Genomic DNA, 25590 nt, shown 5'->3' with positions numbered 1-25590 from the left:
TATATCCTCAACATTGAGATGAATTAAGAAGGGAAACAAATATGAAAGAGATAAATGCAAGAACACTATAGAACTTCATCTAGAATTGGTCGATGACAAAGTCACCTATGTTAGAGTATATTGACTTAGGAGTCAAGTGAAGACAATTGATCATAGGTCATACTCATCGTTTAAGCTCAAAATGGGGTTGCCATTTTTCATTTTAGCATTTTGATTTATTCACATCTTGTTGAGCTACTTTGACCCATGACTTGGGGTAGAGCTTCTCTAAGATGAAATAACATACCTTGGGTGGTGGTGTTGATCTTGATCATGTAGTTGAACTTGTGTGGGATGCTCAAGGTTGATGTAGTTCATTGGGAGCACCACTTGTAATTGGAGTTCATCTACCTACATGAGTTGGTTTTGCAAGGAGAAGCACTTGTGTATCCAAAGTGTCAATCATGAAATATGATACCAAAAGAAATTTGATATTTATAAATTGTCAAAGGATATGTTTGAAGGGTTTCATGCTTCCTTGTCTTCAACCACCGTATTGTAGAGACTTGGTGATGTAGAGATTGCTCAATATGTGAGTGAGTTGCAATCTCACAGATTTAGATTCATCCAAGTACCTACAAGGGTTAGATAACATGCAAGGGTGCAAATATATCCAAGACATGTAATTATCATCATAAGAGAAATATCAAGGATTAGTCAAAGGCTCATGCCTTGCATGTGTCCAAATGGAGTTCCTACTCCAAGTTTGAAGCATCAATGATGTTCAATTCACCTCTTAACCGGCAAAATACTTTCTCATCAAGCGTTTTGGTGAATATATCCGCCAATTGCTTATCGGTACGAACATGCTTAAGATCAATGTCTCCTTTAGCAACATGATCTCGAATGAAATGATGACGAACCTCAATATGCTTAGTTCGAGAATGTTGCATGGGATTGTGAGCAATCTTAATAGCACTTTCATTGTCACAAAGCAATGGAACATGTTTCACATATATCCCATATTCTTTAAGAGTTTGGGTCATCCAAAGTAATTGAGCACAACATGAAGCGGTGATGACCCACAAGTGTAGGGGATCTATCGTAGTCCTTTTGATAAGTAAGAGTGTCGAACCCAATGAGGAGCAGATGGAAATGACAAGCGATTTTCAGTAAGGTATTCTCTGCAAGCACTGAAATTATCGGTAACAGATAGTTTTGTGATAAGGTAATTCGTAATGGGTAACAAGTAACAAGAGTAAATAAGGTGCAACAAGGTGGCCCAATCCTTTTTGTAGCAAAGTACAAGCCTGGACAAATTCTCATATGAAGGAAAACGCTCCCGAGGACACATGGGAATTATCGTCAAGCTAGTTTTCATCATGCTCAAATGATTCGCGTTCGTTACTTTGATAATTTGGTATGCGGGTGGACCGGTGCTTGGGTACTGCCCTTTCTTGGACAAGCATCCCACTTATGATTAACCCCTATTGCAAGCATCCACAACTACAAAAAAAGTATTAAGGTAAACCTAACCATAGCATGAAACATGTGGATCCAAATCAGCCCCTTACGAAGCAACTCATAAACTAGGGTTTAAGCTTCTGTCACTCTAGCAACCCATCATCTACTTATTACTTCCCAATGCCTTCCTCTAGGCCCAAAGAATGGTGAAGTGTCATGTAGTTGACGTTCACATAACACCACTAGAGGAGAGACAACATACATCTCATCAAAATATCGAACGAATACCAAATTCACATGACTACTTATAGCAAGACTTCTCCGACGTCCTCAGGAACAAACGTAACTACCCACAAATCATATTTATGTTCATAATTAGAGGGGTATTAATATGCATATATGATCTGAACATATGATCTTCCGCCGAATAAACCAACTAGCATCAACTACAAGGAGTAATCAACACTACTAGCAACCCACAGGTACCAATCTGAGGCTTTGAGACAAAGACCGGATACAAGAGATGAACTATGGTTTGAGAGCAGATGGTGCTGGTGAAGATGTTGATGGAGATTGACCCCCTCCCGATGAGAGAATCGATGGTGACGATTTCCCCCTCCTGGAGGGATGTTTCCCCGGCAGAACAGCTCCGCCGGAGCCCTAGATTGGTTCCGCCAAGGTTCCGCCTCGTGGCGGCGGTGTTTCATCCCGAAAGCTTGCTTATGATTTTTCCAGGGTAAAAGACTTCATATAGCAGAAGATGGGCACTGGAGGCCTGCTAGTGGGCCCACGAGGCAGGGTGGCGCGCCCAGGGGGGTAGGGCGCGCCCCCACCCTCGTGGACGGTGGGTGGCCCCCCTCTGGTATTTTCTTAGCTCAACATTTTTTATTAATTCCAAAAATAACTTCCTTGGAGTTTCAAGACTTTTGGAGTTGTGCAGAATAGGTCTCTAATATTTGTTCCTTTTCCAGCCCAGAATTCCAGCTACCGACATTCTCCCTCTTCATGCAAACCTTGTAAAATAAGAGAGAAAAGGCATAAGTATTGTGACATGATGAGTAATAGCAACCCATAATGCAATAAATATCAATAACAAAGCATGATGCAAAATGGACGTATGAACTCCCCCAAGCTTAGACCTCGCTTGTCCTCAAGCGGAAGCTGATAACGGAAAATATGTCTAGATGTTTAGAGATAGAGGTGTCAGTAAAATAAAATACGTACATGAGGGCATCATGATCATTCTTATAACAACAACATATATATATATATATATATATATATTGTCATATGATTTCTTATGCTCAAGTAATAATCTATCCACAATGTCAAGTATGAACCAGAAACTTCATTGAGGACTAACAAACTATGCTCTTAGTCATTGAAGCAATTGCAATTTATCATAACATCGGAAAGAGTCAATATAAGAGCTTTTCAGCAAGTCCACATACTCAACTATCATTTAGTCTTTCACAATTGCTAACACTCACGCAATACTTATGGGTATGGAGTTTTAATCGAACACAAAGAAAGATAGGGGCTTATAGTGTTGCCTCCCAACCTTTTACCTCAAGGGTAATGTCAACAATAATAGTTCATGCGAACTTACATCCAATTGGATATATATACCAGGATCTTTCCAACACAAGGTGCTTGCCAAAGGATAAAATGTAAAAAGGAAAGGTGAATATCACCATGACTGTAGTAAAAGGTATAAGACAAAAGTAAAAGATAGGCCCTTCGCAGAGGTAAGCAGAGGTTGTCATGTGCTTTTACGGTTGGATGCACGAAATCTTAATGCAAAAGAATGTCACTTTATATTGCCACTTGTGATATGGACCTTTATTATGCAGTCCGTCGCTTTTATTTCTTCCACATCACAAGATCGTATATAGCTTATTTTCTCCCACACTAATAAATCATACATATTTAAAGAGCAATTTTTTTATTGCTTGCAACAATGACAACTTACTTGAAGGATTTTACTCAATCCATGGGTAGATATGGTGGACTCTCATGGCAAAACTGGGTTTAAGGATATTTGGAAGCACAAGTAGTATCTCTACTTGGTGCAAAGAATTTGGCTAGCATGAGAGGGAAAGGCAAGCTCAACATGTGTGGATGATCCATGACAATATACTTTATTTTGGATATAAGAAAACATAACCCATTACGTTGTCTTCCTTGTCCAACATCAACTCTTTAGCCTGTCATATTTTAATGAGTGCTCACAATCATAAAAGATGTCCAAGATAGTATATTTATATGTGAGAACCTCTCTTTCTTTATTACTTCCTATTAATTGCAACGATGACCAAAACTATGTTTGCCAACTCTCAACAACTTTTATTCATCATACTCTCAATATGTGAAGTCATTACTCTCCATAAGATCCATATGATCTCTTTATTTCTTTTTATTCTTTATTTTCTTTTATTCCCTCAAGATCATAGCAAGATAGCAAAGCCCTTGACTCAAGACTAATCTTTATTATATATAGCTCACAGACTCGGTTACATAGAGGAATCATAAAGCAAAACTCAAAACTAGATCATTCTAAAACTTTATTCTACTAGATCAAGATATTAGCAAAAGGATCAAACTAAGAAAAATGGTAAAGATAGGAGTGTGATGGTGATACGACACCAGGGCACCTCCCCCAAGCTTGGCAGTTGCGAAGGGGAGCGCCCATACCCATGTGATTATGTCTCCTTCTTCGGAGGTGAAGAAGGTGGTGGTGATGGAGTTGTTGATGATGAAGGCTTGTCGTCCCTCTTCCAAGGCATAGGCTCACCATCATAGAAAGATGATCTAGTCTCCGTGATCCTTAAATCTGCAGCCAAACTCATCCTCTTGAATCTATATTCATGCTCATAGTTTTGGTTTTGCAGGTCATAGATCTGGGCTTGGAGGTGCTCGATTTTCTCGTGAAGCTTGAAGATGGCCTCCCCAATGTTCTTGGCATCCAGCTTGTGGTTGTTGGTGAACTCCGCGATCATCATGTGGTTGGCATCGAGTCCATGTTCCACCATCCCTTGGCACTTGAAAAACTGCTGCTCCATTGCTTCGAGTCTTGTGTCCACGCCTCCGGTTCTCCTTGGTCCCTTGACATCGCGGATGTGCATCACCCCCTCATGCATCTCAATGGTTTGAGGGTGTTGCAGCACCTCCACGGGGTAGGGGTTGATGACCTTCTCGAAGAAATTGTCCTTGGGTGCGCTCGAAGACGTCATGGTGATCTAGATCTGTCAGAAAAATAGCTCGAAACAAAAACAAGTGATATTTGCGTGGTGCGGTGGTCAAAACCTTCGAGAGATTATATAATGATTTTTTGCCGACTAAAAGAAGTACCATGAAGAAAATAGAGTCCAGAGAGCACACGAGGTTCCCACGAGGCAGGGGGTGCACCCAGGGGGTAGGGTGCACCCTCCACCCTCGTGGACGCCTCGTGTCCTTCCCGGACTACTTCTTATTTTACAATTTTCTTAAATATTCCAAAACAGAGAGAAATTGCCATTAGAACTGTTTTGGAGTCGGTGTACTTACCGTACCATATACCTATTCCTTTTCGGAGTATGGAACATCCTGGAAAGTGTCCCTTATGTATTCCTCCGGGGTCACGGTTTCAATAACATTAGTTTCAACATTTATTGGATTACCTGAGATATAATGTTTGATTCTTTGGCCGTTCACCACCTTCGGATTTGTGCCTTCGAAGTTGTTGATTTTTATGGCACCGGAACGATAGACCTCCTCGATAACGTAAGGCCCTTCCCATTTAGAGAGAAGTTTTCCTGCAAAAAATCTTAATCGAGAGTTGAATAGCAACACACAGTCACCTAATTTAAACTCACGCTTTCGTATCCTTTTGTCATGCCATCTTTTAACTTTTTCTTTAAACAGTTTGGCATTCTCATAGGCTTGAGTTCTCCATTCATCAAGTGAGCTAATGTCAAATAACCTCTTCTCATCGAAAAGTTTGAAATCATAATTGATCTCTTTAATGGCCCAATATGCCTTATGTTCTAGTTCGAGAGGTAAGTGACATGCTTTTCCATAAACCATTTTATACGGAGACATACCCATAGGATTCTTATATGCAGTTCTATGTGTCATCAAGTTTCTTGGACCAATTCTTTCTAGATCTATTAACAGTCTTTTACAGAATTAATTTAAGCTCTCTGTTACTCAGTTCTACTTGGCCACTAGACTGTGGGTGATATGGAGATGCAATTCTATGATTAACATCATAGTTAGCAAGCATTTTACGAAAAGCACCATGAATAAAATGTGAACCACCATCAGTCATTAGGTATCTACAGACTCCAAACCTCGAAAAAATAACTTCCTTAAGCATCTTAATAGAGGTGTTATGATCAACACTACTAGTTGGAATATCTTCTACCCACTTAGTAACATAATCAACAGCAACTAAAATATGTGTATACCCATTAGAGGAAGGAAATGGTCCCATATAATCAAAGCCGCAGACATCAAATGGTTCAATAACAAGTGAATAATTCATAGGCATTTCTTGACGTCTACTATATTACCAATTCTTTGACATTCATCGCAAGACAAGACAAACTTACGGGCATCCTTGAAGAGAGTAGGCCAATAAAACCGGATTGCAATACCTTATGTGCAGTTCTATCTCCAGCATGGTGTCCTCCATAAGCCTCGGAGTGACACTTGCGTAGGATCTGTTCCTGTTCATGCTCAAGTACACAACGTCTAATAACACCGTCGGTGTCAAAATCGGCGGATCTCGGGTAGGGGGTCTCGAACTGTGCGTCTAGGCGGATGGTAACAGGAGACAAGGGACACGATGTTTTTACCCAGGTTCGGGCCCTCTCGATGGAGGTAAAACCCTACTCCTGCTTGATTGATATTGATGATATGGGTAGTACAAGAGTAGATGTACCACAAGATCAAGGAGGCTAAACCCTAGAAGCTAGCCTATGGTATGATTGTTGTTCGTCCTACGGACTAAAACCCTCCGGTTTATATAGACACCAGAGAGGGCTAAGGTTACACAGAGTCGGTTACAATGGTAGGAGATCTACATATCCGTATCACCAAGCTTGCCTTCCACGCCAAGGAAAGTCCCATCCGAACACGGGACGAAGTCTTCAATATTGTATCTTCATAGTCTTGGAGTCCGACCAATGATGATAGTTCGGCTATCCGGACACCCCCTAGTCCAGGACTCCCTCAGTAGCCCCCGAACCAGGCTTCAATGACGACGAGTCCGGTGCGCATATTGTCTTCGGCATTGCAAGGCGGGTTCTCCTCCAAATTCCATGTGCTTGCCGAATGGTGTCCGGCTTCTTATAAATGTTGCGTTTCTTGGCTTCCACGTCCAATAATGGCCCTCCTCCACGTGTTGTACGAATGCGAAAAGCCAGGGTATTTTTACACTTTACCCCCTAGCTGCATGAATAAGCTGCCTATAAAGAGAGGCGAGGATTTAGATCCGAATCACACCATCCTCCTTCCGCGAGTATTCATCGAAGCGCCTCTGACAGAAATCCACTCCACCATGGACAGTCGACGTGGCTCCTCCTCTCGCGCTCCCAGCCCTCAGCCAGGAGATTGGGGGAGATGTTCAGTCCCGCATAGCGAGCTAGTGACGCTCCAAGTAGAGGGATTTCTTCCCCCAGCCTTCATGGTTCCGGTTCGAGCCGGACTTGCCACCTACAAGGGCGGAAAGCAGGTGGAGAGCGTCCCCAATCCCTCCAAAGGAGAGCGGGTATGCTTCGTCCCTTATCTAATAAGGGGACTCAGATTTCCCATACATCCGTTTCTCCGGGGGCTCCTGGAGTTCTATGGGATCCAGCTTCACCACCTTACACCTGCCTCCATCCTGCACATCGCGGGCTTCATGGCCCTTTGCGAGCTGTTCTGGGGCGTCGAGGCCCATTTTGTGCTGTGGAAGAGATAGTTTTGCCTCGTACCCTGTTCTCATGAGGGGTCGATATATCAAGTGGGCGGAGCCGAAATATGGCGCATCGCCGGGACCGGATATCTATCAGGAACCCCGAAGAAGGCGTCCGAAGACTGGCCTTCGGAATGGTTTTATATGGAGGACACCCCGCTACCGGACCCAGTACGGATCGGCCTCCCGGAGTTCAGCAACGCCCCTGTGAAGAAACGCCTGAGTTGGCGCCCGCGGAGCCCTCAACGGGAGAATGATAGGGACGTCCAATATCTGATGGGCCGAATAAGGTTATTGGCTCATTCTGGATTGACCATGATTGGAGTCATGGCCACATGCATTATGTGGCGGGTGCAGCCGCTCCAGTATAGGGGCCACCCCATGTGGGATTTCAACGGGGAGGATGATGCCACCCGCCATGGCCGCAAGGGGCCGGGATCGGTCGCCGATCTGGTGAAGATACTGTCCGGTCTGTACAAAGGGGAGAAGGAAGACTTCCTCCGTGCTAGTCCATTGAATGGATTTTCCATGAACAACCCTCGGAGCTGGGTAAGCGGACCTTTATCTATCCGATCCATATTCCCAAAGTTAAGTGCCTCATTTTGTGATTTCGACGCAGGAACTATGCCGGGCCGTAGAGGACATACACAGCATGGCTCCACAGCCCGAGGATCCGGAACGATCCCTCGATCCGGCCTCTGAAGAGGATCCGGACATAAAGGTGGAGCTACTCGATGGGGTGTTCCACCAACTTAGCATTGACAATGCTTTAGTCGCCATTACGGCCGACTACCCCAGAATATCTCCGGTTTCCCAGGTAACTGTGACCGGAGTCCTGATACCATTACTCATCCATGCTTATCTCTGACCATCGTATACCAATGGTGTTCTGCAGGTGGTGCCTTCGAGGCGGGAAGCCGAACCTGCGGCGGCTGGCCAACAAGGGGCAGCTCAGCCCAGCAGGCGGAAAAGAAGTGCGGGGCGAATCGAGACATCGCCGCAATGGTATGGAGCGCCACCATGTTTTTGGGAAAGATTTCGAGAAGGCATATTAACACTCGTGGTTTTTTCAGGAGAAAGAGCGCTCGCCGGACTGTGTCCAGAGAGATTGCCGATCAAGCCTCCGCTGGCCAGGCTCCAACGCCAGGCCCGTAGGGGGAGGCGAGCGCAAGGCGCGCATTGGGTGCTCCTCCAACGGAGGACACCGACAGGTTGTCCGCCACCTGATCTGAGGTGGAGAGCGCCATGAATCACAGGCGCCGCCGGATAGTTTTTCGTGACGCATGCTTCTCCCCGGAGGCGTTAAATGCCTTTAATTCGGGAGATGCGCACCTCCGTGCTGCTCGAGATGGTCTAGCCAGAGCCACGGAGCAGTATGTAAAAGACATACGGGTGAGGAATTTTGACAGTTATATATGCCAGTAGCCCCCGAGACTTAAAATAGTTAGAATAACTGATTTAAGGATCATTTGTTATGCAGGATCTTACGGAGAAGAATACCCACCTGTCCCAGGAGCTCCAAGAGTGCAAGGCCCAACTTGAGGCCGCACTAGCCGCCACAGGGGGAGCCACAGAGACCCCCTCTGGTAAGATATACTTCGAAAGATAAGTAGTTTGTGAAGTGCGGCGTGTGTATAAGTGCGACAATAATGTTGCAGATGGCGCCGGACTAGATCCGGACAAGCAACAGCTACTGCGCCAGCTGAAGGCCGACGAGAAGGTGCTTACGAGGGTGCGGCAAGAGAAGAATAAGCTCCAAGATGCCAACACCCAGCTGGGCGAGGAGCTAAAAGATGTGCGGGCCCAGCTGTCGGACTCCGTGAAGGAGAATCAATGGCTTCGTCGCGGCATTTATAGTAAGTGCTTGAGCGAACTTTTTGAAAAGAAGAGTTCGGCGAGGAAGTCGATTTGACAGAAATATGTCTACAGGCGTGCTCACAGGTCGTCCTGCGGAGGAAATGCCCGGTTCAACAGGTGACCAACTTCCCGAGCTGCTGCAACTGCACGAACGAGTTCGGCAGGTGATGAGCGGAGTCGCCCAGGCCTTGTGGCCATCCATGTCCCTACCCGAAGGTCTTGGAGATCTTGTGGAGAAGCTTCAGGGAGCACGGCGGCGCTTTCGGTTGTGGAAGATATCGGCCTGTCGTCAAGGTGCCAGGGAGGCCTGGGCCATGGTGAAGACACGGTATGCGAAGGCTGACCCAAACCACATGGCCGAGGTCGGACCTGTGGGGCCCGATGGGAAGGAGATCCCTGTGAGCTTAGTGTACGGCCAAGTAGAATTGGCTGCAAAGTATTCACAGCGGGACTGTAAACTAGACAGTTTATTAGATGGTATCGAAGAGGAATACCATCAGTCAGCTTGACTGTGTAATTTAAAATGACATAGAAAATGCCTTCTAGCCGGATTGTAGATTGTTTGTCATTGCTGACCTTTTCGCTTCAACCTCGGGATCCGACAGTCCGGAGTGTGTCCGAATACCCTCACGGTTATGTAAGAAACCGGGGCATGCATGGAGACCAGGCGTAGGGGTCATTAGTGCTTTATCAGACAAGTGCCCAACTAGTTATGTTATATTACATGGTTAGTGAGAAACATCTTCCAGGGAGAATAGTTCCGTTAGGGGTTCCTTTCCCTAGGAGGCATGCCCTAAAGTGCATGTCCGGACTGCGAAAAAAGCAGGAAAGCATCTGGGGGCAGATAAATAAATAGTTAAGAAATCATCTTTCAATTCACCGACCGAATATTCCCTTAAGAACGCTAGCTTTCGGCTTCACCCAGTCTGAGGTACACATCCGGCTGACCCGACAGTAACAATCGCAGAGGTGCTCCCTTTACCTCCTAGCCGAACAATCGGGAACGTAGGGGTAAGCACAGGAGCCAGGCAACCCAGCTTGGCCAAAACTTAAGTCATATCGATGCATATAATGGTGAATACAAGTTACATGCGGAAGTGTGACACATGTATTGGGTATAAAGCCCGTATAAATAAGCTTCTGTGAAAGAAGCCCCCAGGTATAATGAGTGCGAATAGCACGTCAAGTGTGTGCGAACAATGCACATGCGAGCCACCGAAGGCCCGTGAGAGAAGAAGAAAAGAAAAAGGGGGGGGGCGAGAAAAATAAAAGACAGTTAAAGTATAAAATATGGACGGGGGAGGGAGACGAACTCAGAATCCGGTGCTAGGCGTAGAATCTACGGAGACGGGCTGCGTTCCATGGATTTGGCTCGAGTCGGTTATCCGATGCGTTTCCAAACGGTACGCCCCGCCGGTCAGGACTTGGTCGATGATGAAGGGACCTTCCCATTTGGGCTTGAGCTTGTCCTTTTTCTTGTCCGGCAGGCGTAGAACTAGTTCGCCAACATTGTAAGTTTTGGCCCGTACTTCTCTGCTTTGATATCTTCGAGCCTGCTGTTGATAGAATGCGGAACGAGCTTTTGCCACGTCACGCTCCTCTTCTAAGGCGTCCAAACTGTCCTGCCGATCCAGCTCGGCCTCTCTTTCTTCGTACATGCGCACGCGAGGTGAGTCATGAATTATGTCACAGGGCCAAACTGCCTCTGCGCCGTATACCATAAAAAATGGTGTGAATCCGGTAGTTCGGTTTGGCGTGGTCCGCAGCCCCCAGAGTACGGAGTCGACTTCCTCTACCCAGTGCGTGTTGGATTCCTTAAGGGGCCGCACTAGTCTGGGTTTGATGCCGCTCATGATTAGACCATTTGCTCGTTCGACTTGACCGTTAGTTTGAGGGTGATAGACTGAAGCGTAATCGAGCTTGATGCCCATGTTTTTGGACTAGAGTTTGACCTCGTCGGCCGTGAAGTTCGTGCCGTTATCGGTGATGATGCTGTGGGGGATGCCGTAACGGTGTACTACCCCTGATATGAAGTCTATCACGGGTCCGAATTCGGCCATCTTAACTGGCTTGGCCTCTATCCATTTGGTGAATTTATCCACCATGACTAATAGGTATTTTTGCTTGCGGGTTCCTCCTTTAAGGGGTCCAATCATATCAAGCCCCCAGACCACGAACAGCCAGGTGATGGGTATAGTTTTCAGGGCGGTGGGAGGCATGTGGCTTTGATTAGCAAAGAGCTGACAACCGACGCATCGTTGGACTAAATCCTGAGCGTCTGCCCGGGCCGTTGGCCAATAAAATCCTGTACGGAAGGCCTTGCTTACAAGGGCCCGGGCTGCGGCGTGGTGCCCACCGAGTCCGGAATGAATTTCAGCCAGAAGATTTCGCCCTTCCTCTTCAGAGATACACCTTTGAAGGGCTCCGGTTATGCTTTTATTATAGAGCTCTCCCTCATGGACCTTATAGGCTTTAGATCGCCGTACTATGCAGCGGGCCTCGTTTTGGTCCTCGGGAAGTTCCTGCCTAGTTAGGTAAGCTAGGAATGGCTCGGTCCACGGGGCAATGACTGCCATTATTTCGTGGGCTGAAGGTGTTATTTCATTGGCAGAACCACCGATTGTGTCAGAATGTGCGGTGTCGGGCGGTGCGGTTGGGTCCGGATTGTTGTGTCCGGACTCCCCTTCCCATAGTACGGATGGCTTGAAAAGCCGTTCCAGGAAGATGTTGGGAGGGACGGCATCGCGCTTTGCGCTGATGCGCGCCAATACGTCCGCCGCTTGATTATTATCCCGGGCTATATGATGAAATTCGAGCCCTTCAAACCAAGCTGACATTTTCAGAACGGTGTTACGGTAAGCTGCCATTTTCGGATCCTTGGCATTGAAGTCTCCATTTATTTGGGATATCGCGAGGTTCGAATCCCCCCGCACCTCGAGGCGTTTAATGCCCATGGAGACCGCCATCCGGAGGCCATGTAGAAGGGCCTCGTATTTGGCTGCGTTGTTGGAGTCCGTGTACATTATCTGGAGTACGTATTGGACTGTGTCTCCGGTTGGGGACGTCAGGACGACGCCAGCCCCCAGGCCGGCCAACATTTTGGAGCCGTCGAAGTGCATGATCCAATTGGAGTATGCGCCGTACTCTTTAGGGAGTTCGGCTTCGGTCCATTCAGCGATGAAGTCGGCCAACACTTGCGACTTGATAGCTCGCTGTGGTTTATAGGTTATGTCAAATGGTAGGAGCTCGATGGCCCATTTTGCAATCCTGCCAGTCGCGTCGCGGTTATTTATAATGTCGTTAAGAGGTACTTCGGAGGCTACTCTTATTGATCACTCTTGGAAGTAGTGTCGCAGCTTCCGGGATGCCATGAACACCGCGTACGCTATCTTTTGATAATGTGGATACCGGGATTTGCATGGAGTTAGGACAGTGGATACGTAGTACACTGGTTTTTGAAGAGGGAACTTGTGTCAGTCCGTTTCTCGTTCGACGACGAGCACCGCGCTTACAACTTGATGTGTTGCCGCGATATATAATAACATTGGTTCGCCCAAGTTGGGCGCGGCCAGGACCGGATTTGTTGCCAATATGGCCTTTATTTCTTCGAGTCCGGCCATGGCGGCATCCGTCCACTCGAAGTGTTCGGTGCACCGGAGGAGGCGATAAAGGGTAATGCCTTTTCTCCTAATCGAGAGATGAAGCGGCTTAGAGCCGCCACGCATCCAGTCAATTTTTGTATTTGCTTGAGGTCTTTTGGGATATCCAGTTGTGACAGAGCTCGGATCTTGGCTGGGTTTGCTTCAATTCCTCTACCGGATACAATGAAGCCCAAGAGCTTTCCGGCTGGTACGCCGAAAACGCATTTTTCCGGGTTGAGCTTAATGTCATATGCTCGGAGATTGTCAAATGTGAGCCTCAAATCGTCTACTAGAGTTTCGACGTGTTTGGACTTGACGACCACATCATCTACGTATGCCTCCACTGTTTTGCCGATCTAGGTTGCCAGACATGTCTGAATCATGCGCTGATATGTTGCGCCGGCGTTTTTGAGCCCGAAGGGCATTGTGTTGAAGCAGAATGGTCCGTATGGAGTAATGAATGCCGTTGCGGCTTGGTCTGGCTCTCTTGATTTGATGGTAGCCGGAGTATGCATCGAGGAAGCACAATGAATCGTGCCCTGCGGTAGCATCGATAATTTGATCGATGCGGGGAAGGGGGAAAGGATCCGTTGGACAAGCCTTGTTAAGGTCCTTGAAATCGACACACAGGCGCCAGGATTTGTCCTTCTTTGGTACCATTACCAGGTTTGCTAGGCAGTCCGGATGTTTTATGTCTCTGATGAATCCGGCTTCTAATAGTTTGGCTAGCTCCTCTCCCATTGCCTGTCTTTTGGGTTCGGAAAATCGCCAAAGAGCCTGTTTGACTGGCTTGAATCCTTTTAGGATATTTAGGCTGTGCTCTGCCAACCGGCGTGGGATTCCTGGCATGTCTAAAGGGTGCCAGGCAAAGATGTCCCAATTTTCCCGAATGAATTCTCGTAGTGCGGTATCTACATCAGGGTTTAATTGTGCCCCAATGGAGGCCGTCTTTGTAGGGTCCGTTGGATGGACTTGGAATTTGACTATTTCGTCCGCTGGCTTAAAAGAGGTGGACTTGGATCTTTTGTCAAGTATCACATCATCCCTGTTCACCGTGGAGCGCAGCGCTGTGAGTTCCTCGGCCGCTAGGGCTTCAGATAGCGCCTCTAGGGCTAGTGCGGCTGTCTTATTTTCGGCGCGGAGTGCTACGTCCGGATCATTGGCGAGGGTGATGATTCCGTTGGGCCCGGGCATTTTAAGCTTCATGTACCCGTAATGGGGTATAGCTTGAAAAATTGTGAATGCCTCTCATCCTAATAAAGCGTGATATCCGCTGCTGAACAGGGCCACATGGAACGTGATCTCCTCGGACCTGTAGTTGTCCGGCGATCCGAATACTACATCCAGTGTTATTTTTCCTGTGCAGCATGCTTCCCGACTAGGGATTATTCCTCTGAAGGTTGTGTTGCTTCGCTCAATGCGGCTCCAGTCTACTTCCATTTTTCAAAGGGTTTCCTCATAGATGAGGTTTAATCCGCTGCCGCCATCCATGAGTACCTTAGTAAGGCGAAAGCCGTCCACTATTGGACTGAGGACCAACGCGGCTGGTGCTCGGGCTGTTCGGAATTTAGGTTCGTCACTGGCGTTAAAGGTAATAGCCGTGTCGCTCCATGGATTTATTGTTGCTACTTGGTAGACTTCGGCGAGGCTGCGGAGTGTTCGTTTCCGCATATTATTTGATGCGAAAGTCTCGAAGACTGTTAATACCATACTGGTACTGCTGGGCTGGTTCTCTGGGGCTAGAAGCTCTTCGCCACTTTTGGCCACCTGCCGTAGTATCCAACATGCTCGAAGGCTATGTGTTGGAGTGGCGCCCTCTGTGTTATGGATTTTGCAGGGTCCGCTGAGCCATCCCTCCAGTACGGTTCCGTGCCCTTTAGGGTTTTTTTGCTTTTTGGTTTTTAACCCAGGTGCTTGAATATGATGCACCCTTTTATTTCGGACTAGGGTTGTGTTTGGAGCCGGATTGTCCCAAAATTTAGTTTCGGTTTTCCAGGCACTCCCCATCGCACAGTACTTCCGTACTATGGACGCCAAGTCGGCGAAGCGTGTAATTTCACGACGACTTATGGCGTTCATGATTCCCTTGTCCGTGCAATTATTGCAGAAGATTGAGATTGCGCTTTCCTCACGGCAGTCCTTTATCCTGTCCATAACCAGGAGGAATCTGGCCCAGTAATGGTGTACTGTTTCAGCAGGCTCTTGCCGGATTCGAGATAGATCGCTTGTGTTCGGGTGGGCGGGTGGAATTAAATTCGGAACCCTGCCCAATCTAAGACTCAAGGGCCAAAAAGTTTCCGAACTTGGAAGCTTGGGTTGTTGGATGTTGTCTGACAAATCTGGCCCGCTGCCTGACTTTAGGTTCAGTGCTTGGTTGACGTCCGTCTTTCCGTGGGAATCCGGCATGGAGGGGTCGGGAATTCGGACATAGCTTGTCCTTAATGTAGGAGGAGAGTCGCCGTGCTGTTCCTCCACCACAGCAACATGGTCGGAATCCCGGGGAGAGTTAATCTCTCTCAAATCGGTTTTAAGCCCAATCTGATTGTAGTCTGTAGCGACTCCCAGGGCGGCGATGCGATCCAAGAGCTCGTTTAAGGAGGAGAGCTCCATCGGATCTAGCTGCTCGGCGAGTTCCGAGTTGACGTGAAGATTGCTTTTGATGACCCGAGAGGTCATCGTCGGCGAGGCGGCCGAACAGGCGGTCATAAGAAAACCGCCTAGCCGGATAGTTTGGCCGATGGCCAAAGCTCCTTCGGCAACGGTGCCGTCTTTAAAGACGGGACGAGGCATCCTTCCTGATCGCGACGGCACAGAGGAACTCTCAATGAAAGCACCAATGTCGGTGTCAAAACCGGCGGATCTCGGGTAGGGGGTCCCGAACTGTGCGTCTAGGCGGATGGTAACAGGAGACAAGGGACACGATGTTTTTACCCAGGTTCGGTCCCTCTCGATGGAGGTAAAACCCTACTCCTGCTTGATTGATATTGATGATATGGGTAGTACAAGAGTAGATCTACCACGAGATCAAGGAGGCTAAACCCTAGAAGCTAGCCTATGGTATGATTGTTGTTCGTCCTATGGACTAAAACCCTCCGGTTTATATAGACACCGGAGAGGGCTAAGGTTACATAGAGTCGGTTACAATGGTAGGAGATATACATATCCGTATCGCCAAGCTTGCCTTCCACGCCAAGGAAAGTCCCATCCAGACACGGGTCGAAGTCTTCAATCTTGTATCTTCATAGTCTTGGAGTCCGGCCAATGATGATAGTTCGGCTATCCGGAAACCCCCTAGTCCAGGACTCCCTCAAACACCATCTACGCCTTCTTTATAAAGGTGTGGGTCATCCCAGAAGTAATGTATTAAATCAAAGAAAAACTTTTTCTTTTGCTGGTACATGAAACTAGGTGGTATAAATTTAGCAACAATGTAATTAGCATAATCGGCATACCATGGAGCAGTACGAGAAGCATTTATGACAGCTAATTGTTCGCCAGGAAAGCTATCATCAATAGGTAGTGGGTCATCAAGAACATTCTATAACCTAGACAAGTTGTCTGCAACGGGGTTCTCAGCTCCCTTTCTATCAATAATATGCAAATCAAATTCTTGTAGTAGGAGAACCCATCTAATAAGTCTAGGTTTAGCATCTTTCTTTTCCATAAGATATTTAATAGCAGCATGATCAGTGTGAACAGTTACTTTAGAGTCAACAATATAAGGTCTGAACTTATCACAAGCAAATACAACTGCTAAAAATTCTTTTTCAGTAGTAGCATTATTTCTCTGGGCACTGTCTAGAGTTTGACTAGCATATTGAATAACATTTAGTTTCTTATCAACTCTTTGTCCTAGAACAGCACCTACGGCATAATCACTAGCATCGCACATAATTTCATAGGGTAAATTCCAATCAGGTGGCTGAACAATAGGTGCAGAAATAAAAGCTTTCTTAAGTATTCTGAAATGCTTCTACACAATCATCATTGAAGACAAAAGGAATATCTTTTTGTAAGAGATTAGTCAGAGGCCTAGGAGAAGTCCTTAATAAACCTCCTATAAAAACCGGCATGACCAAGGAAACTTCTTATACCTTTAATGTCTTTAGGACACGGCATCTTTTCAATAACATCAACTTTAGCTTTATCAACTTCAATACCTCTTTCAGAAATTTTATGCCCCAAGACAATGCCTTCATTAACCATAAAGTGGCATTTTCCCCAATTCAAGACAAGATTAGTTTCTTCACATCTCTACAAAACTCGATCAAGGTTGCTCAAGCAATCATCAAAAGAAGATCCATAAACGGAGAAATCATCCATGGAAACCTCAACAATCTTTTCACAAAAGTCAGAGAATATAGCCATCATGCATCTTTGAAAGGTAGCAGGTGCATTGCATAAACCAAAAGGCATATGTCTATAAGCAAAAGTACCGAAAGGGTAAGTAAAAGTGGTCTTTTCTTGATCCTCTTTTGACACATGTATTTGAGAGAAACCAGAGTAACCATCTAGAAAGCAAAAATGTGTATGTTTGGATAATCTTTCTAGCATTTGATCAATAAAAGGCAAAGGGTAATGATCCTTTCATCTTTATCATTAGGAACGACAATAATACTTCCCTTCTTAGGGACACAATGGACATGACTTACCCACTGACTATCAGCAACGGGATAAGTTATACCTGTCTCCAGAAGCTTTAGTATTTCTTTTCTTACCACTTCTTTCATCTTAGGATTTAACCGTCGTTGGTGATCAACAACCAGTTTAGCGTCTTTCTCCAATTTTATTTTGTGCTGGCATAAAGTGGGACTAATGCCCTTAAGATCATCAAGAGTATATCCAATAGCAGCACGATGCTTCTTTAGAGTTTTCAATAATTTCTCCTCTTCCTGCTTTGAAAGGTTAGCACTAATAATAATAGGATATATCTTCTTTTCATCAAGATAAGCATATTTAAGAGTATCAGGTAGTGGTTTAAGCTCAAACACGGGATCACCCTTGGGCGGTGGAGGATCCCCTAGAATTTCAATAGGCAAGTTGTGTTTCAAAATATGTCCCTGTTTAAAGAATACTTCATCTATCTCCCTTCTCTCATTCATAAACATATCATTTTCATGGTCTAGCAAATATTGTTCTAAAGGATCATTAGGAGGCACGACAATAGAAGCAAGACCAATAATTTCATCCTTACTAGGCAATTCTTTATCATGGGATTGTCTATGAAATTTAGCAAAATTAAAGTCATGAGACATATCCCCTAAACCAATCATAACAATATCCTTTGTGCAGTCTATCTTAGCATTAACAGTATTCAAGAAGGGTCTACCTAATATAATGGGACAAAAGTCATCTTGTGGGGAGCCAATAACAAGAAAATCAGTAGGATATTTAACTTTCCCACACAAGACTTCAACATCTCTAACAATCCCAACTGGTGAAATAGTATCTCTATTGGCAAGCTTAATTATAACATCGATTTCTTCTATCTCAGCAGGTGCAATATCATGCATAATTTCTTTGTATAAGGAATGAGGTATTGCACTTGCACTAGCACCCATATCAACTAAGCCATGATAACAATAATCTCCTATTTTAACAGAAATAACAGGCATGCCTACAACAGGTCTATGTTTATTTTTAGTATCGGGTCTAGCAATTCTATCAGCTTCATCACAGAAGTAAATAACATGCCCATCAATATTTTCAGCGAAGAGATCTTTAACCATAGCAATACTAGGTTCAACTTTAAGTTGCTCAGTTGGTGTAGGTGTTCTAGTATTACTCTTACGAACCACAGTTGAAGCTTTAGCATGATCCTTTATCCTAACAGGGAAAGGTGGTTTCTCAATATAGGTAGTAGGAACAATAGGATCATTATAAGTGATAGTCTTTTCTTCAACTTTAATAGGTGCAACTACTGTTACTTCAATGGGAGGATTATATTTAAACCACTTCTCCTTAGGGAGGTTGATAACCCACAAGTATAGGGGATCACAACAGCTTTTGAGGATAGAGTATTCAACCCAAATTTATTGATTCGACACCTGGATATTCAACAGACAAAGAATACTCTCAAGTATTAGCAGTTGAGTTGTCAATTCAACCACACCTGGATAACTTAGTATCTGCAGCAAGGTATTTAGTAGCAAAGTAGTATGATGGTAATGGTAACAGTGGCAAAAGTAAAGATAGCAGTTTTGTAGTATTTGTAAGAGTAGCAACAGAAAAGTAAATAAGAAAAGCACAATATGTGAAAATCTTGTAGGCATTGGATCAGTGATGGATAATTATGTCGGATGCGATTCCTCATGTAATAGCTATAACATAGGGTGACACAGAACTAGCTCCAGTTCATCAATGTAATGTAGGCATGTATTCCGAATATAGTCATATGTGCTTATGGAAAAGAACTTGCATGACATCTTTTGTCCTACCCTCCCGTGGCAGCGGGGTCCTAATGGAAACTAAAGGATATTAAGGCCTCCTTTTAATAGAGTACCGGACCAAAGCATTAGCACTTAGTGAATACATGAACTACTCAAACTACGGTCATCACCGAGAAGTATCCCGATTATTGTCACTTCGGGGTTGTCGGATCATAACACATAAAAGGGTGACCATAGACTTGCAATATATGATCAAGAACTCACATATATTCATGAAAACATAATAGGTTCAGATCTGAAATCATGGCACTCGGGCCCTAGTGACAAGCATTAAGCATAGCAAAGTCATAGCAACATCAATCTCAGAACATAGTGGATACTAGGGATCAAACCCTAACAAAACTAACTTAATTACATGGTGAATCTCATCGAACCCATCACCGTCCAGCAAGCCTATGATGGAACTACTCACGCACGGCGGTGAGCATCATGGAATTGGTGATGGAGGATGGTTGATGATGACGACAATGACGAATCCCCCTCTCCGGAGCCCCGAACGTACTCCAGATCAGCCCCCCTGAGAGAGATTAGGGCTTGGCGGCGGCTCCGTATCGTAAAACGCGATGAAACTTTCTCTCCGAGTTTTTTTCTCGGCGAAACGGAATATATAGAGTTGGAGTTGAGGTCTGTGGAGCATCAGGGGGGCCACGAGACAGGGGGGCGCGCCCAGAGGGAGGGGGCACGCCCCCCACCCTCGTGGACAGGGTGTGGGCCCCTGGCCTTGATTCTTTTGCCAGTATTTTTATATTTACCAAAAGTTATCTCCGTGGATTTTTAGGTCATTCTGAGAACTTCTGTTTTCTGCACAATAAACAACACCATGGCAGTTCTGCTGAATACAGCGTCAGTCCGGGTTAGTTTCATTCAAATCATGCAAATTAGAGTCCAAAACAAGGGCAAAAGTGTTTGGAAAAGTAGATACGTTGCAGCCGTATCAACTTCCCCAAGCTTAAACCTTTGCTTGTCCTCAAGCAATTCAGTTGATAAACTGAAAGTGATAAAGAAAAACTTTTACAAACTCTATTTGCTCTTGTTGTTGTAAATATGTAAAGCTAGCATTCAAGTTTTCAGCAAAGATTATGAACTAACCATATTCACAATAACACTTAGGTCTCATATTTATTCATATCAATGGCATAATGGGCTAACCAGCAATAATAATAAAACTCGGATGACAACACTTTCTCAAAACAATCATAATATGATATAACAAGATGGTATCTCTCTAGCCCTTTCTGAGACCGCAAAACATAAATGCAGAGCACCTTTAAATTTCAAGGACTGACTAAACATTGTAATTCATGGGAAAAGAGATCCAGTCAAGTCATACCCAATATAAACTAATAGTAATACATGCAAATGACAGTGTGCTCTCCAGCGGGTGCTTTTTAATAAGAAGGTGATGACTCGACATAAAAGTAAATAGATAGGCCCTTCACAGAGGGAAGCAGGGATTTGTAGAGGTGCCAGAGCTCGATTTTAAAATAGAGATGAATAACATTTTGAGCGGCACACTTTCATTGTCAACGCAACAACTATGAGATGGCGATATCTTCCATGCTACATACATTATAGGCGGTTCCCAAACAGAATGGTAAAAATTTATACTCCCCCACCACCAACAAGCATCAATCCATGGCTTGCTCGAAACAACGAGTGCCTCCAACTAGCAACATACCTGGGGGAGTTCTGTTTAATTATTTTGATTTGCTTTGATCTTTTTTATCATGGGACTGGGCATCCTAGTTACCACCCATTTTCTCGTGAATGAGGAGCGGAGTCCACTCCTCTTGAGAATAACCCACCTAGCATGGAAGATACAGACAACCCTAGTTGAAACATGAGCTGCTCGAGCATACAAAACAAAATTTCATTTGAAGGTTTGGAGTTTGGCACATACAAATTTATTTGGAACGGCAGGTAGATACCACATATAGGAAGGTATGGTGGACTCATATGGAATAACTTTGGGGTTTATGGAGTTTGGATGCACAAGTAGTATTCTCGCTTAGTACAGGTGAATGCTAGCAAAAGACTGGGAAGCGACCAACTGAGAGAGCGACAACAGTCATGAACATGCATTAAAATTAATTTACACCAGGTGCAAACATGAGTAGGATATAATCCACCATGAACATAAATATCGTGAAGGCTACATTGATTTGTTTCAACTACATGCGTGAACATGTGCCAAGTCGAGTCACTCAATTCATTCAAAGGAGGATACCATCCCATCATACCACATCATAATCATTTTAATAGCATGTTGGCACGCAAGGTAAACCATTATAAACTCATAGCTAATTAAGCATGGCATAAGCAACTATAATCTCTAAATGTCATTGCAAATATGTTTACTTCATAATAGGCAGAATCAGGAACGATGAACTCATCATATTTACAAAAACAAAAGAGGTAGAGTTCATACCAGCTTCTCTCATCTCAGTCATTCCATCATATACCGTCATTATTGCCTTTCACTTGCACGACCGAACGGTGTGTATAATAATAATAGTGCACGTGCATTGGACTAAGCTGGAATCTGCAAGCGTTCAATTCAGGAGAGAAGACAAAGAAATATGGGCTCTAAGTTAAATTAACAATCATGCATATGAGAGCCACTAAGCATTTTCAATATTGTCTTCTACTCTCGACCCCCAAAGGAAAGAAAAGAAAATAAAACTATTTACACGGGAAAGCTCCCAACAAGTAAAAGAAGAACGAGAAATCTTTTTGGGTTTTCATTTTAATTACTACTACAAGCATGGAAATTAAACTAACTATTTTTTTGTTTTTTCTTAAGGTTTAACAAACACACAAGAAGAAAACTAGAAAAAGAAATTAAACTAGCATGGATAATACAATGAAAGAGTGTGAGTACCGACGACTAGAATACTGTGTGAACATGAATGTAAAGTCGGTGAGAAACACGTACTCCCCCAAGCTTAGGCTTTTGGCCTAAGTTGGTCTAATGCCAAGGATCGCGGCTACTCTCCCAGGTGTACTGAGGAGTGTTATCTGGATACCATTGGCTAGCGATCTCCTCCGGATCCCACTGGTAAGATGATGGACGATAAGGGTCTAGCGGAGGTTTCGGCTCAGGCTCAGGAGCGGATGCCTGGCCTCGATGAGCGTTGATACGTCTCCAACGTATCTATGATTTTTGATTGCTCCATGCTACTTTATCTACTGTTTTGGACTATATTGGGCTTTATTTTCCACTTTTATATTACTTTTGGGACTAACCTATTAACCGGAGGCCCAGCCCAGAATTGCTGTTTTTTGCCTTTTTGAGTGTTTCGAAGAAACGGAATATCAAATGGAGTCCAAAGGAATGAAACCTTCGGGATCGTGATTTTCCAACCGAACGTGATCCAGGAGACTTGGACCCTACTCCAAGCAGTGCCCGAGGAGGTCACGAGGGTGGAGGGCGCCCCCTTGGGCGCGCCCCCTACCTCGTGGACCCCTCGGAGCTCCACCGACGTACTCCTTCGTCCTACATATACCTACGTATCCCCGAACGATCAGAACAGGAGCCAAAAACCTAATTCCACCGCCGCAACCTTCTGTATCCACGAGATCCCATCTTGGGGCCTATTCCAGAGTTCCGCCGGAGGGGGCATCCACCACAGAGGGCTTCTACATCATCACCATAGCCCCTCTGATGAAGTGTGAGTAGTTTACTTCAGACGTTCGGGTCCATAGCTAGTAGCTAGATGACTTCTTCTCTCTTTTTGGATCTCAATACAATGTTCTCCCCCTCTCTCGTGGAGATCTATTCGATGTAATCTTCTTTTTGCGGTGTGTTTGTTGAGGCCGATGAATTGTGGGTTTATGATCCAGTATTATCTATGGAATATTTGATTTTTCTCTGAATTCTTTTATGTATGATTGAGTTATCTTTGCAAGTCTCTTCGAATTATCCTTTTTGGTTTGGCCAACTAGATTGGTAGTTCTTGCAATGGCAGAAGTGCTTAGCTTTGGGTTCAATCTTGCGGTGTCCTTACCCAGTGACAGAAGGGGCAGCAAGGCACGTATTGTATTGTTGCCATCGAGGATAACAAGATGGTTTTTTTTATCATATTGCATGAATTTATCCCTCTACATCATGTCATCTTGCTTACGGTGTTACTCTGTTTTTAACTTAATACTCTAGATGCATGCTGGATAGCGGTCGATGAGTGGAGTAATAGTAGTAGATGCAGAATCGTTTCGATCTACTTGTTTTGGACGTGATGCCTATATACATGATCATTGCCTAGATATACTCATAACTATGCTCAATTCTGTCAATTGCTCAACAGTAATTTGTTCACCCACCGTAGAATCTCTATGCTCTTGAGAGAAGCCACTAGTGAAACTATGGCCCCCGGGTCTATTCTCATCATATCAATCTATATCACTTTATTTACTTGCTTTGTTTTACTTTGCCTTTACTTTTTACTTTGCATCTATCTATCAAAAATACCAAAAATATTATCTCTATCAGATCTCACTCTCATAAGTGACTGTGAAGGGACTGACAATCCCTAAGCGTTGGTTGCGAGTTGCTATCGTTTTGTGTAGGTACGAGGGACTTGTGCGTGGTCTCCTACTGGATTGATACCTTGGTTCTCAAAAACCGAGGGAAATACTTACGCTACTTTGCTGCATCATCCTCTCCTCTTCGGGGAAATCCAACGCAGTGCTCAAGAGGTAGCAAGAAGAATTTCTGGCGCCGTTGCTGGGGAGGCTCACGCAAGCAAGTCAACCATACCAAGTACCCATCGCAATCCCTATCTCTCGCATTACATTATTTGCCATTTGCCTCTCGTTTTCCTCTCCCCCACTTCACCCTTGCCGTTTTATTTGCCCTCTCTTTCCCAATCTCCTCCTCTCTTTCCCGTTTGCCTTTTTCCCGTTGCCTTTCTATTTGCTTGTGTGTTGGATTACTTGTTGCCATGGCGCATGATAATACCAAATTGTGTGATTTCTCGAATACCAATAATAATGATTTCCTTAGTACTCCGATTGCTCCTCTTAATAATGACGAGTCTTGTGAAATCAATACCGCTTTGCTGAATCTTGTTATGAATGATCAATTTGCCGGCCTTCCTAGTGAAGATGCCGCTACTCATCTAAACAATTTTGTTGATTTGTGTGATATGCAAAATAAGAAAGATACGGATGACAATATTGTCAAATTGAAGTTATTTCCGTTTTCTCTTAGAGATCGTGCTAAAGTGTGGTTTTCATCTTTGCCTAAAAATAGTATTGATTCTTGGAACAAGTGCAAAGATGCTTTTATCTCTAAGTATTTTCCTCCCGCTAAGATTATCACTCTTAGGAACGACATCATGAATTTTAAACAACTTGATCATGAGCATGTTGCCCAATCTTGGGAAAGAATGAAATTAATGCTTCGCAATTGCCCTACTCATGGTTTGGATTTATGGATGATCATACAAAATTTTTATGCCGGATTGAATTTTGCTTCTAGAAATCTTTCAGACTCGACCGCGGGAGGCAGTTTTATGGAAATTACATTAGGAGATGCTACCAAATTGCTTGATAATATTATGGCTAATTATTCTCAATGGCACATCGAAAGATCTTCTAGTAAGAAAGTGCATGCTATAGAAGAAATCAATGTTTTGAGTGAAAAGATGGATGAACTTATGAAGATGTTTGCTCCTAAAAATACTCCTCTTGATCCCAATGATATGCCTTTATCTAATTTGCTTGAGAATAACAATGAATCTATGGATGTGAATTTTGTTGGTAGGAATAGTTTTGAAAACAACGCTTATAGAGGGAATTTTAATCCTAGGCCTTATCCTAGTAATCCTTCTAATAATTATGGAAATTCCTACAATAACTCTTATGGAAATTTTAATAAGATGCCCTCTGAATTTGAGAGTAGTGCTAAAGAGTTTATGAATTCACAAAAGAATTTTAATGCTTTGCTTGAAGAGAAATTGCTTAAAGTTGATGATTTGGTTAGGAACGTTGATAGAATTTCTCTTGAAATTGATTCTTTAAAGCTTAGATCTATTCCTCCTAAGCATGATATCAATGAGTCTCTCAAAGCCATGAGAATTTCCATTGATGAGTGCAAGGAATGAACCGCTAGGATGCGTGCTTCCAAAGATGCCTTTATTAAAGCGTGTTCTTCCAATCCCTATGAAAATCAAGATGAAGATCTAAAAGTTATTAATGTGTCCCCCATTAAATCTTTGTTTTTCAATATGAATCTTGATGAATCTGAATATGATCTTCCTTT

This window comes from Triticum dicoccoides, chromosome 5B (assembly GCF_002162155.2).
Source record: "Triticum dicoccoides isolate Atlit2015 ecotype Zavitan chromosome 5B, WEW_v2.0, whole genome shotgun sequence".
NCBI classification, from domain to species: domain Eukaryota; kingdom Viridiplantae; phylum Streptophyta; class Magnoliopsida; order Poales; family Poaceae; genus Triticum; species Triticum dicoccoides.
The sequence above is the reverse complement of the archived record's forward strand: the minus strand, read 5'-3'. Positions refer to the sequence as shown.